The sequence below is a fragment of the Mycteria americana genome, chromosome 6 (assembly GCF_035582795.1).
Source record: "Mycteria americana isolate JAX WOST 10 ecotype Jacksonville Zoo and Gardens chromosome 6, USCA_MyAme_1.0, whole genome shotgun sequence".
Taxonomy (NCBI): domain Eukaryota; kingdom Metazoa; phylum Chordata; class Aves; order Ciconiiformes; family Ciconiidae; genus Mycteria; species Mycteria americana.
The window spans coordinates 58318028-58333533 of NC_134370.1; the positions used below are offsets into that span (position 1 = coordinate 58318028).

At 45.4% G+C, this 15506-nt stretch overlaps 1 protein-coding gene across 5 annotated transcripts in view; it reads left to right on the forward strand.

The window, feature by feature from the left end:
- Nucleotides 1-522: 522 nt before the first annotated feature.
- SEMA6D (semaphorin 6D) overlaps nt 523-15506 on the forward strand; it is a 31680-nt gene continuing 16696 nt past the window's right edge. For all 5 annotated transcript variants that reach the window (XM_075506065.1, XM_075506069.1, XM_075506067.1 and 2 more), the window contains exon 1: nt 523-622. The gene's annotated coding sequence lies outside the window, so the exon portion shown is untranslated. The remainder of the gene's footprint in view (nt 623-15506) is intronic.

A 15506-nucleotide genomic window follows, 5' to 3' on the forward strand; every position in this document is an offset into this window, starting at 1 on the left:
CCGACGTGGTTTGGCAGGGGTAGAACTACCGGCGAAGTTTGCCGGAGCTCCGCGCACCGCGCCGCGGCCGAGGCCGCTCGGCGGCGGCGAGGGGGAGCGAGGCCGCGCCCGGCGCTGCCCGCGGCGGGGGAGGGCGGAGGCGGGGTGGGGGGGCAGCGGCCGGGGCGGTGCCGCCCCCGCCCCGCCATGGCGCGGCTCGCCGCGGAGCTCCGCCGCCGGCCGGGGTCGCGCTGCCGCCTCCTGCGGGCCGCGCTCCTGGGTGCGGTGAGAGCCGCGGCGGGGCCGGGCGGGGGAACCGGAAAGTTGGCCGCCACGGTGGCGGGGCGCGGGCCGGGTGCCGCCGCGGGCGCGGTGGGTGCGCGGGGGCGGGGGGCGGCCCCAGGCCGGGCGCCGCGGGACAGCGCGGCGAGGGGCGGGCGGGAATAAATACATTACGGGGAGGGGAGGGGCGGGAGGGGAAGAAAGGAGGCAGGCGGGAAGGGGTGGGCTCTGCGGGGCGCGCCTCCCCCGCGCTGGCTCGGCACCGAGCGGAGCGCCGGGATGGGGCGCCCGGCGGGGGACAGCGGGCGGAGGAGGCAGCCCCGCCGGCGGGCGGCGGCCGTGGGCAGCGGCGCGGCGGCAGGTACGCGGGGCTGCGGCGGGTGCGCGGCGGCGCTGCCGAGCGGAGCGGGCGGCCGCTGTGGGAGCCGGCGCTGGCCGGAGAGGGGGGAGCCGGAGCGGAGCTGCTCGGTGTATCCCCAGCGAAATCGCGCCGGGGCACTTGGGGTGAGTTTGGGCTGGCGCTGGGTCGGGGGCTGAGCCGGCCCGGCCCCGGGGGCTCGGCGCTGCCGGCGGGGCGGCGGCGCGGGCGCCCAGCGAGGCGTGATTTACGGGCTCCCCGGCAGCAGCCGGGCGCTGGGAGGCAGAGGGAGCTGTGTTTCAAGCTCCCCATCAATTATGGATGGAAACAAATACTGGAGTCAGTTCTGAATTATCCCCGTGCAGAGGCAGGGATAGCTCCGCTCCGTGAAAACAATGCTCTGCTCAGGTGTACAGCGGAGAAACTTTTTTTTTTTTGGGGGGGGGGGGGGGGGGCGTTTCAGCACTGCAGAAACCGATACAGCAGCTTTCAGGGAGTAATTAGAAAGGATTTAAAGCCTTCTTTATTATTTATAAGCGCTGGATGGAAATGAAAGGTCACACAAGATATTTCTAGGTGGATGTTATGCCTGTGTCTTAAAGGGTTGTTGGGTTTTTATGGTTGTGTTTTATCTTGTGAGTTGAAAAATGCGATTAAGTATGCTTTAGGTTGATGTGTTGAAAATATTGTCGTTCCGGTGGATATCCCACTTGTTAGCATGAATATAGCTAGTCTTAAATTAGTGGTTTTCTGCCAATCTTTGAGTTGTTTCTTACTTCTGGTCCAGATTATGTCTGTATCACAGGCGTTAGCCTGTGAGTAATTTGAGCAAAATTCGGCCCTCAGTGTGTAAAGTCATTTGTGTTTTGTATGTGTGTGTGTGGCTTAGAATGCATTTACTTTTGAGCATAGCAGCAGCAGCAATGGTGGTTCATAATGCTCACATATGTGGCACTTGCTGTACAGATGGTATTGTAGCTTATCCATGTACACACACACACACACTCTTCACACATAATGTGCAGGAATTACAGCAAACTTCCTCTAAAATACTGTTCAGCGCTCTGTAAATGCGTGGTATTTTTTTCCCCAGTTGTTTCCTTTGGGGAAAAACAGGCATCTTTACTGGGATACCTTTGTGTTCTAAGTTGTTAGTCTTTCCTTAATGACGTTTATTAATTCACTTAAATATTATTTGAAGGAACAGCTTCCTACTGTCTTAGAGGCTTTTACTGCTGGTCTATTGCTCTCACATACAGATACTTTCACAGAGAATTTTCTGAGGTTCTCTCCTTTTTCCAAGTCCAACAGGAAGCTCATTGTAAAGCTTCGCAATCACTTTTGTGGCAGGAGAGAATAGACGTTTTTCCTGCTTTATTCACACTATAAAATTCTATGCACCTCTAAAGTCTACTTAAGTTACTATTCAGTAAATTAAGCTGTACGTAATCATGTTTGATGTAGTAAGTGACAGGCATATTTTGTTATGTTGGCAGATATTGTATAAACATTTACTCTGGCTTAGATAAATACAAATTGCCAGCTGAGCGCTCTGATTTCTATATAATCATGAACTTTAACACTTTTCATATTAACTAATATAAAGCTCAGTTGTTTTAAAAACAGGAAGAAAAAGTTTGTAGTAGGAATTTATTAGCATTCTGAATTATGTAGCACAGATTTGTTTTCAAAAGGACAGCCAAAAAAGTATAACCCAGAGGCTCTAAATTGGCTTATTTAACTGGCTTCTCGCTTTCATCTGCACCTTTAGTTACAGTGAACAGCTACCTTCCTCCCTCATATCCTGCAGTCTGTCACTACCTGTTCTCATTTCTGGTCGAGATGCAACAAAGATAACATCATCTTCTAAACGTGCTTTGTGTGATGCAGGAGTGTGTGCCAGGAATACAGTGATGGCCCTGTCAAAGCTCTACAAACCAGCTGTATGGCTGCGGGTTTTTTCCCCCTAGCCTCTCGCGCCCTTTGAGCTGGACCATCTGAACGTTTCTACCTCTTTTGTATGGCTGATCTCAGCCGACTATTAGAGCAGATACTTTAGCCCTTGGAGCTGCCGAGACTTTGATGTAGACTTACGAAGAGCACACGTTTAGATAGAATGCTTAATTATATATGCAATTAATTCTGACTAAACGGGTCTTCGATCTGATCGGTCCTGCTATATGAGATATGTGAAGGTAAAGTAAAGTACGTCATAGAAGCTCACTTCAAAGCATATATTAGGCATTTGTAATAACATATCTTCTGGTCTTACTGTAGTCGGTCACGTGCAGATTGCAGCTCTTGATTTTTATGGGTTTTAAATTCTTTTAAAAACATTATTGCACTTAACGCAGGATTCAGCATCCCTTGAAGTCGGGTGAAGCCCAGTTAGCTGGACAGAACCTGTATAGAAATGTTGAAATGCTTTGGTTATGCTTCCTTCTGAAAAAAAGAAATTCAAAATATGAAGTCAAGCGGAGATCATATGTGAATACGGTCAGTTTTCATCAAGTGTCATACAAGTGATATGACAGACTGTTTTGGTTCTAGTCTTTCTTTGTAAGACAAAGGAAACGGTTATATCAACAGCTTATGTGCTCATATAAGCTTATGTAGAGCTTACTTCTGTTGCGGTCTCTGATATTTTTCAAGAATACACTATGTGTTTGCTTCGCTTACCGAACAGAGGAGATGGTGGTTGATTACATACTCGTGTGTTAAACGTACCTATAATTCCAGTTTGGAAAAAATCAGATCTCTTTCCATTGGATAAAGTAATAATTTGCTCCACAAGTAATTAAGAAAAGATGGAAGGCATATTACTTGCATTGGGTAGTACAAGTTATTTTCAGTCTTAGCAGCTCTGTATGTAATTAAAACAGTTCAAATGTTGCTTTCGTCAAAACTGCTGTTAGAACAGATGATCTCTTTTCTTATGCATCAGATAAGCTACTGCAGTTACCGTTAAAATCCATCTAAGCCATTTTATTAAGTTGTTACTTGTTCTGCGAATAGCTGCCAGCCTTGAGTTCAAAAGAAAGTAGGTTCTGATTTGTTCCCCTGTCACATGGAAGAGGTGTGCAGTGAAAATAGTATTACTGCCCTTCCAATGCTGTTTTCCGGAGCTCTGTGCGTTGTCTGCTGTAGCCCACTTTCTCTCGTCATGGCTTGACGGTAATTACAGTACAGCTAATATCAGAAGTTGATTCCATTTATTCAAACAGGAACACTGTTGAATTGTCCCACTTCCAAAGTCAAATGTTTGTGTTAACCACAGAGATCAAATCTGTAGCGCACATACATAACATATGAGTAGTGTTTATTTCCCTAACTTTTCTATTCCATTCGGCTTTTGTTAACTAACCCAGATTAGCATTTTAACAACCCTGAAGTGAACTTCTGCCATTCTCCCTGCTTGGACAGTGTGTGTAGACCATCCATCATCCTGTCCTTGGCCACAACAGGCTACTGGCTCCATAACCATTTGGAGCTACACAGAAACCATCCGACTGTGAACAGCACAGCTGGCTACAGCAATTTTTTCTTCCACACCACTGGCAGCATTGTCTGGCTATGGTAACTAAAGTTAACATCCAGAATGTGAAGTTTCTTTAGTTTTGGCACCCCTGCCCAGCCCCGCTGCAGCTCAGTGGGCGCACCTGCAGACGGGCTACAAAATGGCTGCGAGGAGCGAGGCAACCACTGGACTCTTTCTTTTCAAGGTTCCAGTTTGGAGACAGCAACCTGTTGTTTGGAGTGGGATTACATTAACTCCGTACTTACTCGAGAGGGAGCTTGCTAGCTGAATCCTGCACTCTTTCAATTTGCAGGTCGGGGTGTGCTTTGAAAGCCGCCAGCTAAAGAAACAGAACTTGCCGCTTTAACTTAGCCACGCAAACTGCCAAAGAGCACAGAAAGAGATGGAGAATTTCGGCTGTGTATTTCACACATTCTTGTAGAAGCCTTTTTAGTTCCACAACGGAAACCATGTGATTTCACAGGATCTGTGCCCAGACTCTAATACTTGCTACAGATGCTTTCCTTGGTTTGTTTTGCAGATCTATGAATGCAATAGGAAAGAAGTCGTTACAGGATTTATTGTTTTAATTCTGACGTGTGCTATGAATGGCAGGTAACCAGCAGGTTAGTGTACTTGTGGCTCTGTGCTAATTTTACTTGTTGAGATTTTTGCATAATTTAAATAAATTGGCCTAGCATGGCTGGCTGTCATGTGTGAGCCATGGCTTTCTTGCTAGAAGAGAACTCTTGCTTTCAAGAGCAAAGGAGGTCAAGAGGTGTTACCAGGCAGAGAGGGGCTGGGTGGAACAGGAGGAGCAAAGAAGTGGTAGTGGAAGAAGAGGAGCAAGGAGCTCAAGCAAGTGACATTTGTTCTGTCCAGAATGGTTACAAACCTTGTAAATGAAATCAAGTCCCTGGACAGCTTTGATTTATATTCTCACACAGCAGATTGGCCTTGGTCTGCCTGACCTTGGTAACATTACAGAGGTTGAATTTGCACACAGATACTCCTCTTGCAAAAAGGTTTGTTGTTGCTGTTATTTTTTTTTTTTTTTTTAACCGTTGCATCTAAGAGCCGAATTGCAGGCCAGGTTTCTAATTTGATAGGCACTGGATAAACACAGACTAAAAAGGATGGATCCTGTTCCCCACAGTGGATGGTTTAAGAGAAGAGACAGCAGATGGATACAGTCAGGCAGTGGCCTCTAGAAGCAGGAGAGCCGCGTTGGCCTGCATAATCAGCAGCCGTGTTAGCGCGCGAGCTGCCTAAACATAGCCGAGCTGCGTGTGTCAGGGAAAGGGGGCACGCGTGCTTGTAGGCATCAGAGGCAAAGGAGAGCTTTGAAGAGGGCTTCGGATGAGAATGAGGAGTTAATTGGCAGGTGCGTGCTGGGGGGCTCTTCAAGTGCACGAGGGACAGCAGGGAAGCAAACACAGAGGTGCTCGTCTGGAAAGGTAACGAGTGAGCAGCGGGGACCAGCATCACAGACTGGCTGCCCACCAGAGGTGGGAATGAAACCTCAGAAGAGATGAGAGGTGATCAGCTGGTCACTCAGCTCAGCTACTACTGCAATAACAGGCTTTTCTTAATGTGAGCCACATAGTCCATCTCTCTTATGCCAAATGGTCATGACAGCTGGGTCTCTGCTTTCCCAAGCAGCAATAAGGTACCAGCTCACGCCTCCGTTGGGTGGGACCTTCCTCAGAGCTTTATTGTGGCATGAAACAAAAGGTATTTCCCTCAAGTGCTGCTGCTGCGCTTCCCAGGCGTGCTTATGGGCGCTGGTGCTGGATAGGGACTGCAGCAGCTACAGCACCAACAGAAAGTGTTGCTGCTATTTCTGTGTACGTCTATCATGACAGATGCACTTTGGGGTCAAAAGAAAATTCTCACGCTTGTATTTCAAGCCCTTGTTTATATATCCTTCCACTTGGGTACCCCCTTCCCATGTTGCGTGAACACTTGTGTGTCCTATCAGGCTGTGTAACCATCCTGTTTTGGGAGACTACAAGAGAAGAAGAATGTGTATTTAACTTACAAAAGCCTCAGTGTATAGTTAAGGCTACAGTATTAAAATGTAGATGTTGTTTGAATGTAGTCCAGCGTTAGTGAAGGAGCTGAGACTCTGCCTGTTAGTGTAACGGTGGTTAAAAACAAGAAAGGGCTGTAAGCAGTCTGCGTGTTCCCCAAGCGGTGCAGCACCCAGGTGTTAAATATCAGAGTACTGCCTGGTGGGTTAGGGAGGCTCGGTGCCCTGTGGAAGCAACTTGAACCAACCGAGCTGCAAGGCAGGAGAGGGCCCTCTGCCTTTCCAACAGTTGTCCAAGAGCCAGCATTGGCACCCCTTGCAAATATAGCTCTTTTGTGTATTGCCACCTGGAGACAAGTGCCGAAGAGAAGGATAAGGATAACAGAGGAAAAGCAGTGGTGTGAAAGCTGTCAACAGTGTGTGAACAATGTTCCCAGGTGTCTCATGAAAGGAGTAATAAGGGGGGGGGAATCATCTTGCAGAGTTGAATGGTTTCTTTCAATTTGCAAACTTCTGCTCTCTGTGACAGTTTCTTTAACCCAGCACGTGTTTATCAAAGATTAACACTGAAAAGCCAGTAATTCGGTTTTGCTCAGTAAATCATATTTTCTTCATAAAGTAAATGCTGTGTGGATATTTTTAGCATTATGTAGTTTTTTTCCTTAATGATAACCTCAGACAAAAATAATAAAATCCCATGCTTTGGGGATTAATCTGATTCCCTGCAAGGGTATGGATAGAGTTTTTTTTGTCTTGTGTACCACTGTACAGGTTTTACTGTGAGAGTGGATTATGGCTTTTCCTCCTGCTAAAGCATCAGGTTTTCATCCTCGCCAAAGACATAACAAGCACCGCTCATGATTGAACAGTGATCTTGCGTGGCAAACTATGCCAACACAAACCTAAATGTATTTGGTGCAGCTGTAGAGGAAAAGTAGACCTGCAGACATATATAGTGTGTGGGTCAGATATGATTATTTAGTCACATTCTTACACTGGCCTAATATTACTAGTGATAACACGAGGATTTAGGGAAACATTGCAATTGTATTTGGGATCTTGGTACGCTGGTATGGAGGGGAGAACGGGACAGGCTGTAATGCAGAGCTTTAAAGCCCTAACTCTCATTCCCTGATTTGCCACAGATTTCCTTGTGACCTTGATTCAAGCACTTGCAGTCCATATGTTACTGATTTGATTTTTTTTTTTTTTTTTTTACTTTTAAAGGTCTGATCTGTGGCTTCTCTGTGGCTCACTAGTCAAAATGCCAAAGTAGTGTGATGCAAATACTTCCCTGCCTTACAGAGGGTGAATGTTATCATGAGGTGATGTAGCCCAAGTAAAAGACAGAGGGGAGGGAGAGCTGGTGCCCAGCACGGCCGCGTCCTGTTCCAAACAACTGCCGAGTGTGGGCTCTGCAGGTTGCATTTGGCCCATGGAAAGTGGGCAGTTCTGTGAGGCAGAGAATTCCCCAAACTGATGTGATGCAGCACAGGGACATGTCCAAGCTTGGGACCCAGAGAAGGATAGCCATGGCTGCACGTTGCACCAATCCTGCCTCCAACCCCAAACTGGCAACAATATGGGTATAATTTACCTAACTGCATTTATATCAGTTTAATAACTTCAGCAGACTGTAGGGCAAGGAATCAGCTGGATCAAATCCTGCACTAATACATCTGATTTTTAAATAAATAAAAATAAATTTCTCACCACTATCCTTCTGTGTTTTTGATAAGCCAGGTGCTCCCAGAAGACATTCAGCACAGGCATCTCTCAAGACATACCTCTGGCCCTCCGACTGTCCCCAGGGTCTCACAGCACAAGCACCAATGTTCCCCGCCTCTCCCCTGTGAATATGTATATGCATACATTTACAAATGCATGCTCAGAGACTACAAAAGTAGCAAATGTAATAATGTGATCCAACTGTTCAGTGCTAGGCTAGAAAGAAGTGTTTTCCTGCCATTATGTGAAAATTTAGCGTGACTGGAACAGAGTCTGCATTTGATTAGGCAATTTAAGAAATGTAAGAGACTTCATACTGTAGGGCAGTGCTGCAAAACAATTGCTCGGAACATGTTCTAAAATTGGTTTGCCTTCACCAGATTTCCATGTGTTTCTGCACGACATCTCAAATGAAAATATGAGCAGTCACGTGGCAAGTGACTACATTTTGATATTATGGTAAATAAAAGCACCAGTTTAAACAATTATTCCAAATTCTGAGTAGCCTTTGAGACAAAAAAAACACAAAACTCTCCATCTATTTACTTTCCAGCCTGGGAAAGACATTTCGTAACACATCCTTTCACTGGCATAGTTAATCTTTAATGCTTAACAAGATAATAGTAATCGTTAACTTTGAGCTCAGGCTTCCTCCAGGTTTTCATGCCTGTGTTTTGTACATGTAATTGATTGTGCCCAGGAAAGTGGCAGAGCACACGCTTTGCATATACAAATAGGTAACTGGGTGGCCAGCTACCAGATTTGTCCGTGCAGAAAAACCAAGACTGGTTTAAAAACATGTTGTTCCCCAGTCTGTATAGGCAGTATTCCTGTGAGCAAGGCTGGCTGACCGTTCCAGCTCCAAGAATGGCATACTGATAATACCAGTGCAGTGCTTGAGATGTTCCGATGTATTTCTTGCCAGTTGATAGCCTTCTGTCTCTCCCCTCGCATTTTCCAGCAGCCATTTACTTTCTCTTTGAAGCGAGAGCAGTGGCATGCAGCAGCCTTTTTCCCCAGCAGCAGCAACTCAAGCCAGCAAGCCCCATGCTTCAGCAAGGCGCAGCACTGAGATGCTGGAAGGATGTTTATAGCAGGGGAGAGCAGTGGGTGGGAAGAAGTGATGCTTTCTGGAGTGAGGTTGGCAGCAACATTGTCTGGGGCACAGCCTGTTGAACAGCAGATGTGCCCTCTCCACAGTGCAAATCCCTTTTTTTTTCTTCAGCTGTCCTGCTTGTTGGGGCATATTCTTCCTCTCAAACCGCCCCTTCCATTTCAAAACATCCCATTCACTTCATCCTGTAGGCAAACCCTGACCTCCTGGGCTCCAGCCAGGTCTAAAATGGGCAGCGCTTATCTCGGGGATCAGGGCTGGAGCACTGCTCAAGGTGAAGGCTGCGTTCTCCACTGCTGGGAGGCAGCAGGGCCTGCAGACAGGAGACCCAGGGGTGCTGCCAGCAATTCACTATGGCTGTGGCATCAGCTGGTCTTGTGCAAGTTGTGCCCAAGACCTTCGTTAAGTCCTCGCCTGCAAATACTGGTTTATACCTGTCCCAGAGCTGCCTTATCAGATGATGCCTAATCATGCTGAAATGAGTGGCAGTTGTGCTATGTAAATCATGTACTGTAGGCTTGCAGAAAGAATACTTACTTACTTCACTCAGGGGACTCCCCCGCATTTGTAGCCAGCCCTCCTACAGGGAGGAAGAGGTAATACTTTGGTCTAGGTTTTAGGCTTTTGCTTGGGGACAGTTTGCTTGTTTCCAAACCTACATCCAAGCCTACGTGTACTACTGTAAGTAATTAGATCTTTGCCATCAGGGTTTAGGAGTTCTCTCTAGTTTGCAGGATAAAAGTATTTCAGACTGAAAAGCACCAGGCACCTCTGACACAGCTGTGAGCTGGAGGCACTGGGGTGACCCAGCTGATGGGCCCAGCTGCTCCCCCAGCAGGGCGGCATTGCTTTGCTTGGGCTGGGGTCGGGGCAGGGGCGGGAGCTCCTGCTACCAGTGCTGCCCACGGCCAGGAATTAATGGAGGACCAGTGCTGAGAGTATAGAACAAACCCTGAACATCACTGTATTGACATTCTCTGCACCAGTCCTTGGACGCTTTCACGAATTAATTTAGTATTTCCTAGGGCAGTCTCAGCTGGGCACGAGCGATTTGCATTAAATAAAATGCAGGCCTGCTAAAATGGTGAATCCGGAGTACTGTTTAAGTTAAAGTACCTTGCACTTACCACCGATAGCTCAACCCTGGTAAACTTTCAAGGGGAGCATGTCCTGCAGGAGCTCTGTAAAACAGAACAGATTCAACCATAGGCTTGAGCTGAAATCAAAGGTTGGTTTCAGCTGGAGGACTTTTGTGCCACCCTGGTACAGGAAGGTAGTTAACATTCACTCTCAAAAACTAACTTAAAATAAACATAATTGAAGCAATCACTTACCGTTTGCTCAGCATTTTATTTCCTTTCCTGCTGAAACTACCTTGTGTTCAAGTAAATTTTTGATCACAGGAGAATTTAGCCCTCAGAGTGCATCTAATCAACCAGTAAACACTTGCATCATTAACAGTCACCCTATCCATTTTGCAAGCATTCTGTCAGCTCGTTCTAGAGCAAGAGGGGTGCGCTTCTGTAACGTTAAAAGCCTGCAAACAACTGAAGTGTAACTAGCAATACCATAAGCCAATTAAGATGAAAGCTGTGATATTCAGTGGTAGGGTTTCATCACTTTAATATTAAACTATCTTTTTTTATTTAGGCATAGATCAAGAGGTGTTAATGCAGAATCCTTAAAAGAAGTAAAGTATTATCTTAAAATAACAGACCTGTTATTTGCACTTTCATGCTCAATTAGTATCATGGCTCCAAGTATCCTAAATTTTTTCTTCAGAGCTGCAGATTTTAAAGTTGTTATAGAAAGTAAGGATGGCTACATACTGCAAGTTTAAATTTGAGGGTACCTTTTATAGGACAGAAACAGTTTTTCTTATCTATTTGTACAAAATCATGCTGTAAGTTTCTAAGAGGGACTACAAGAATTAAGTATGTTTCTTTTATTATAACCACAAATATTTTCCGGTGTTATTTGATAATTAGCTGAAATGATCTGTCACCAAACTCCACAATATGGATTTATCACATCATAGTCAATCTCTGAGATTTGAATGTACAGTAAAGCCCTGTGTCAGTCATTGCCTTCAGGAACTTTACTGAAGTCAGCCTGCATTAGAACAAACACATTTATACTGGAATGCCATTTGGAAAAAAAAAAAAAGAAAATCACACTTGCTGTTGTACCCTTGTTTTTGGAGGACTTACCATACTATAAAGCAATTGCATCATTGGAAAACCTATGCATAGATATGACATAAAATGGGAATCTAATCCCCTGCTTCTCATATAATAGATACTGGTACAGATTTTTCAGGCAAATGTTGCATTCTACGTGGAATACTTTTTGGCTTGTAAGCAAATGACTCATTATACCAATTTCATGCAGTGAGACATAGAAAAAAGGACCAAGACCAAAAAATAGAGGTAGGACAAAGACTTGTTTGCTCCCTGTCTAGAGTTCAAGCTACCAGACCCTGGGCCACACTGATCTTATATTTTGGCTTAGACCATACAAAAGTGCTGCATTTTCATGTTTTGACTACTAAAACACACTTTGGCCTGGTTCCCCCAGTGTGTGGCTCTGCTCTAGAGTTACTTTATTCCATGCACAGCAGGGATAAGGTGCTATTCTGAGTGAATATTCTGGTGCATCTATGGTTGCCAATGCATACATTTCTACAACGGGTCTAGAGCACCACTGAAGGCGGCCTGTCACATTCTTATATTTTCTCCTAAATCTTTTATCTTCTGAAAAGGTTAACCTGCTTGACAAACCAAAATTCAGCAACAACCTACCTTTCTGCACTATGCACTAGTGAAGTGCATCTCCGGCTCCTACACCAGCATCTTGCTGGCAAGCCGTTCTCTCTGCAGCTGGCTCAAGAAGTTGAACTTCTCCCACCTGGTAGCAGTTACCATCAGCAAGTAAACTCATGTACAGATCCTTAGCCCCCTCAAGTAGAGTCACTGCCAGCATGCCTTTTAGCTTCATGAAGCTCAGACTTTGAACCATACCCTTTTCAACTAGTGTTTTCTCAACCTCCAGTTAGTGGACCGTAAGTGATTTGTACGTCAAAAGATAATCCATGAGGCCTTAGTAAACAATATTTTTAACCTTTTTACACTAGTCCTTTGCATCAAAAAAAAAAGGGGGGGGGGTGCTAAACACAAGTAAGTTCCCATTCGGAGACCAACAAATCTTTTATTTGGTTGCAAGTGAAATCTGTGACTTGCTCTAGCCCGGTCAACAGATCTTTGTTGTTTCAGTGGTCTTCTGGTTAAAAAGCTTTGAAGCACTGATTTGGCCAGCTGCTCAGGGCCCTGAAGCCACTGTCCAGGGATGCACGGTGACCCTCACCAGGGGGTTGTCTCAAGGGCTAAGATGAGTCAAAGTTGCTGAGTGTTGCACAGGATCTGCTTTGCTCTCCGTCAGAAAGAGGAACTGAAGTCTCAGCTGTAGGCCCCGAGAAACTTGTGAGGATATGTGAACAAGCAGCAGTAAAGGATTTTTTTGTTTTGGTTTGGTTTAACTTTTATCTTATTATTAGAGTGGTTTCATACTCAAAATTTCAGAAGGTACCGTCTCAGAAATGCACTAGGTAGTGCACTTGCACTAATTAGTGCCCTCAGGGAGCCATTTGCATGCAGGAAGGAGCAGAGGACAACAGGGATTTCCTGATCTGTTGAAGTCCAGTCACTTGGGATTGTGGGAAACCACATCACATAAATTGAGTAAGCTCAGCATATTACTAATCAATTCTGCCTGTCCCCCTTCAACGTTATGGTTAACGCATACCTCCAAGCACAGAGGAGATCCTTGATCTCACCGAACAGCCTGATTTTGCTCTGTGTCTGGTGGAGAAGGAAGACAACGTAGTCATTTAAGCCTTCTCATGTTATGTGCCTGTTTTTCCGCTTTTACTATTGCAACCCTTTTCTCCTTTGCCTTGCCAAACTCTCCACAAGTGACCTAACTTTTAGGCTATATCTTCTGTTCTGACCTGTCTTAAACTTCAGCCTGGATTTGCCGTACCACGCTCCTGTCTGTGCTTCGCATTTTGAGAAGCATTTATTGCGTTAAGGAGATTTTTAAGAATTTTTTTTTTTTTTTTTTTTTTTGAGTGAATAGAAGGTATTGCATCAGTCTGGTTTGAAGCTATTTTATGTGTTGCTTCTCTCCAGCTGGCTGAATGCCCTTTCCCTTCCCCCTCCTCTTTTACGTGGCAGCGCGCAGAAAGATGATCGATGGAGTGTCACCAGTGCATTGTCAAAGGCTGGAGTAGATTAATGGGCAAGAAACACCAGCCTGTTCCCCTTCACGTGTGATTGTTTGAAGGAGGGCTCATATTTTAACAGAAATGATGTCCTGCTTCTCTGGATTCCCCCAATCAGGAATTGAAGGATGGGGTTCGTATCTGAGATTGAAAGGTGCCAGCCACAAAGAACCAGTTTATTACTTGGGACAACTGCCTGCCTTCCACTTGACCAACGGCACTAGCCCTGAGGCCCGTTTCAGTCAGGCTGCTGTCCTCTTTACTGGTGTGGATTTGTGCCACCAGTTAACTTTTATACCTCTATTTCTTTGTATTTGCAGACACAACTAGTTATGGCGTAGACCAAATGGCCAGAAGATCTCTGATCTGTTACTAGCTTTTCCACCTGGGTGACACTGGCCAGTTTGCCTGCGCTGCAAGGAACGACCACGTATGACCCAGAGCAGCTCAGATCCTTTGAAAAGGCTTTTTTGGTGGTTGGTCTTGGTCACAAATTTAGCCTTGGTCCATGCCTCAGTTCATTCCCCAGCTGCAAAACAGGGATAGCGATATGGTAATTTTCAAACATTGCACTTGCCGTGAATTGTTTCCTAGCAGAAATGCTAGGAATGCAATTTATAAGAGAAATTAATCAAAGACTGGTCTGAATCCTGGCTGGGGAAAAATAATCAAGCCCAGAGTATGATTGTTTTCTGCATTTTCTTGAAGGTAGACATTGCCAGCATTTCGTAATCAGCTATTCTGGTCCAAACAGATACTTCAGCATTGTTATTTGTAGTCCCCAGTAGTGGCCTCCATTAAAAGGTTTGAATGTGGCAAGAATTATGTCTTTCACACCAGCCTATCTGTGTCTACCAGAAGCATACACCTGACTGTCATAAACCCCTGTTCCAAGGGCTAGATGGAGCCCATTTTTCTGATTATCCAGGGAACAGCTGTTCTTCCAAGTTTATTCTCTTTTCAGTGGTTCTGATCTCAAGCCTGTGTCCAACCAGCTAAAAGGTGCATTTAACTGCCTCTTAAAGCAGGTGCATTTTCATCTCATATGTAGCTAGAAATCAGAGCTACTGTTCATTTTCTTGTAATATTTTAACAAGCAAAATAATAAAGAAACTTGTACTTCTTACCTGGCTGGTAAGAAGTGATTACCTGCGGTTTGCTGATCCAGTCCAGCTCTGTGTCTGCTTTGCTTTCTTGTCATGAGAAAGGTCCGTGCTTCATGCAGGCGTAGACTTTTGATAGAGACTTGTGACAAGTGATGTTTAGTTAAAAGAGATTGCTGAACGTAACTGTTCCCGCCTTTTATGTTCTCAGAGTTCATCTCTGGAGTATATTCAGAGGTTTGGGGGTTTTTTGAGGAAGACATGAATGTGAGTTTGTTTCTGCTCTGGATGCAGTCTCTAGGGAGACACATCCTGTGGTTTTACATTTACAAAACTTTGCCTTGTTTTAGGGAGTATGATACACCCCCTGGAATTTGAATCTAACGGAGAGAACTGATACTCTGTTTGCTTACCTGGCGTTTCTCTTGTTTCCTTTTTGGGTTTGTGACAGTTTGGTCTTAGGTCGCAATTGTTGTGGCCAATACACCGCAAATTGCCCTTTTGTGCTCTGCAGCCGTTTCCTCGAGTCCAGAAGACAGCATCCGCCTTTGTAAGGCAGGTTACATTTAAGTTTCGTATTTGTTGCCCCAGCGAATTCTTCCTAGGTGGGATACTGGGAGGAAAGAGAGGAAAAAAGAGACTTCCTAATACACGCCCATGCTTGATAGCGGCAGAACTCGTACAGTTTGCAGGCTGTGCACGTTTTGCAGCCAGGCCAGGGTCTCTTTGAGTCATGAGGTGTGGGCCGTGACCAGCCTCATCTTCTATGCTAACTGAAGCCTACGTGGCTGGGGGAGCTTCTTGCTCTTTGGCAATTTGTATTCATTTGTTCTCCAAGAAAATGAGGCTTCAGGGAGGACTTTTACTAAGCACCTTACAGATGTTACTGTGCACTGACTCAACGTAGAGTTTATGTGCCTCCCCTTTCTCTTCTTTCACTGGGTCAGCAGTGGGTTGGATACTTGGAGCCTGCTTTTCTTGAAAAACAGACCAAAACAAAAGATTGGGTAACCATTAATGATTTGTTATTGTGTCTGGGAGCCACTGTGCTGCAGGACTTTGCTCTAATGGTGCTTTCACAAGAAAGAACTAATTTGACTAACTTTATTAATTC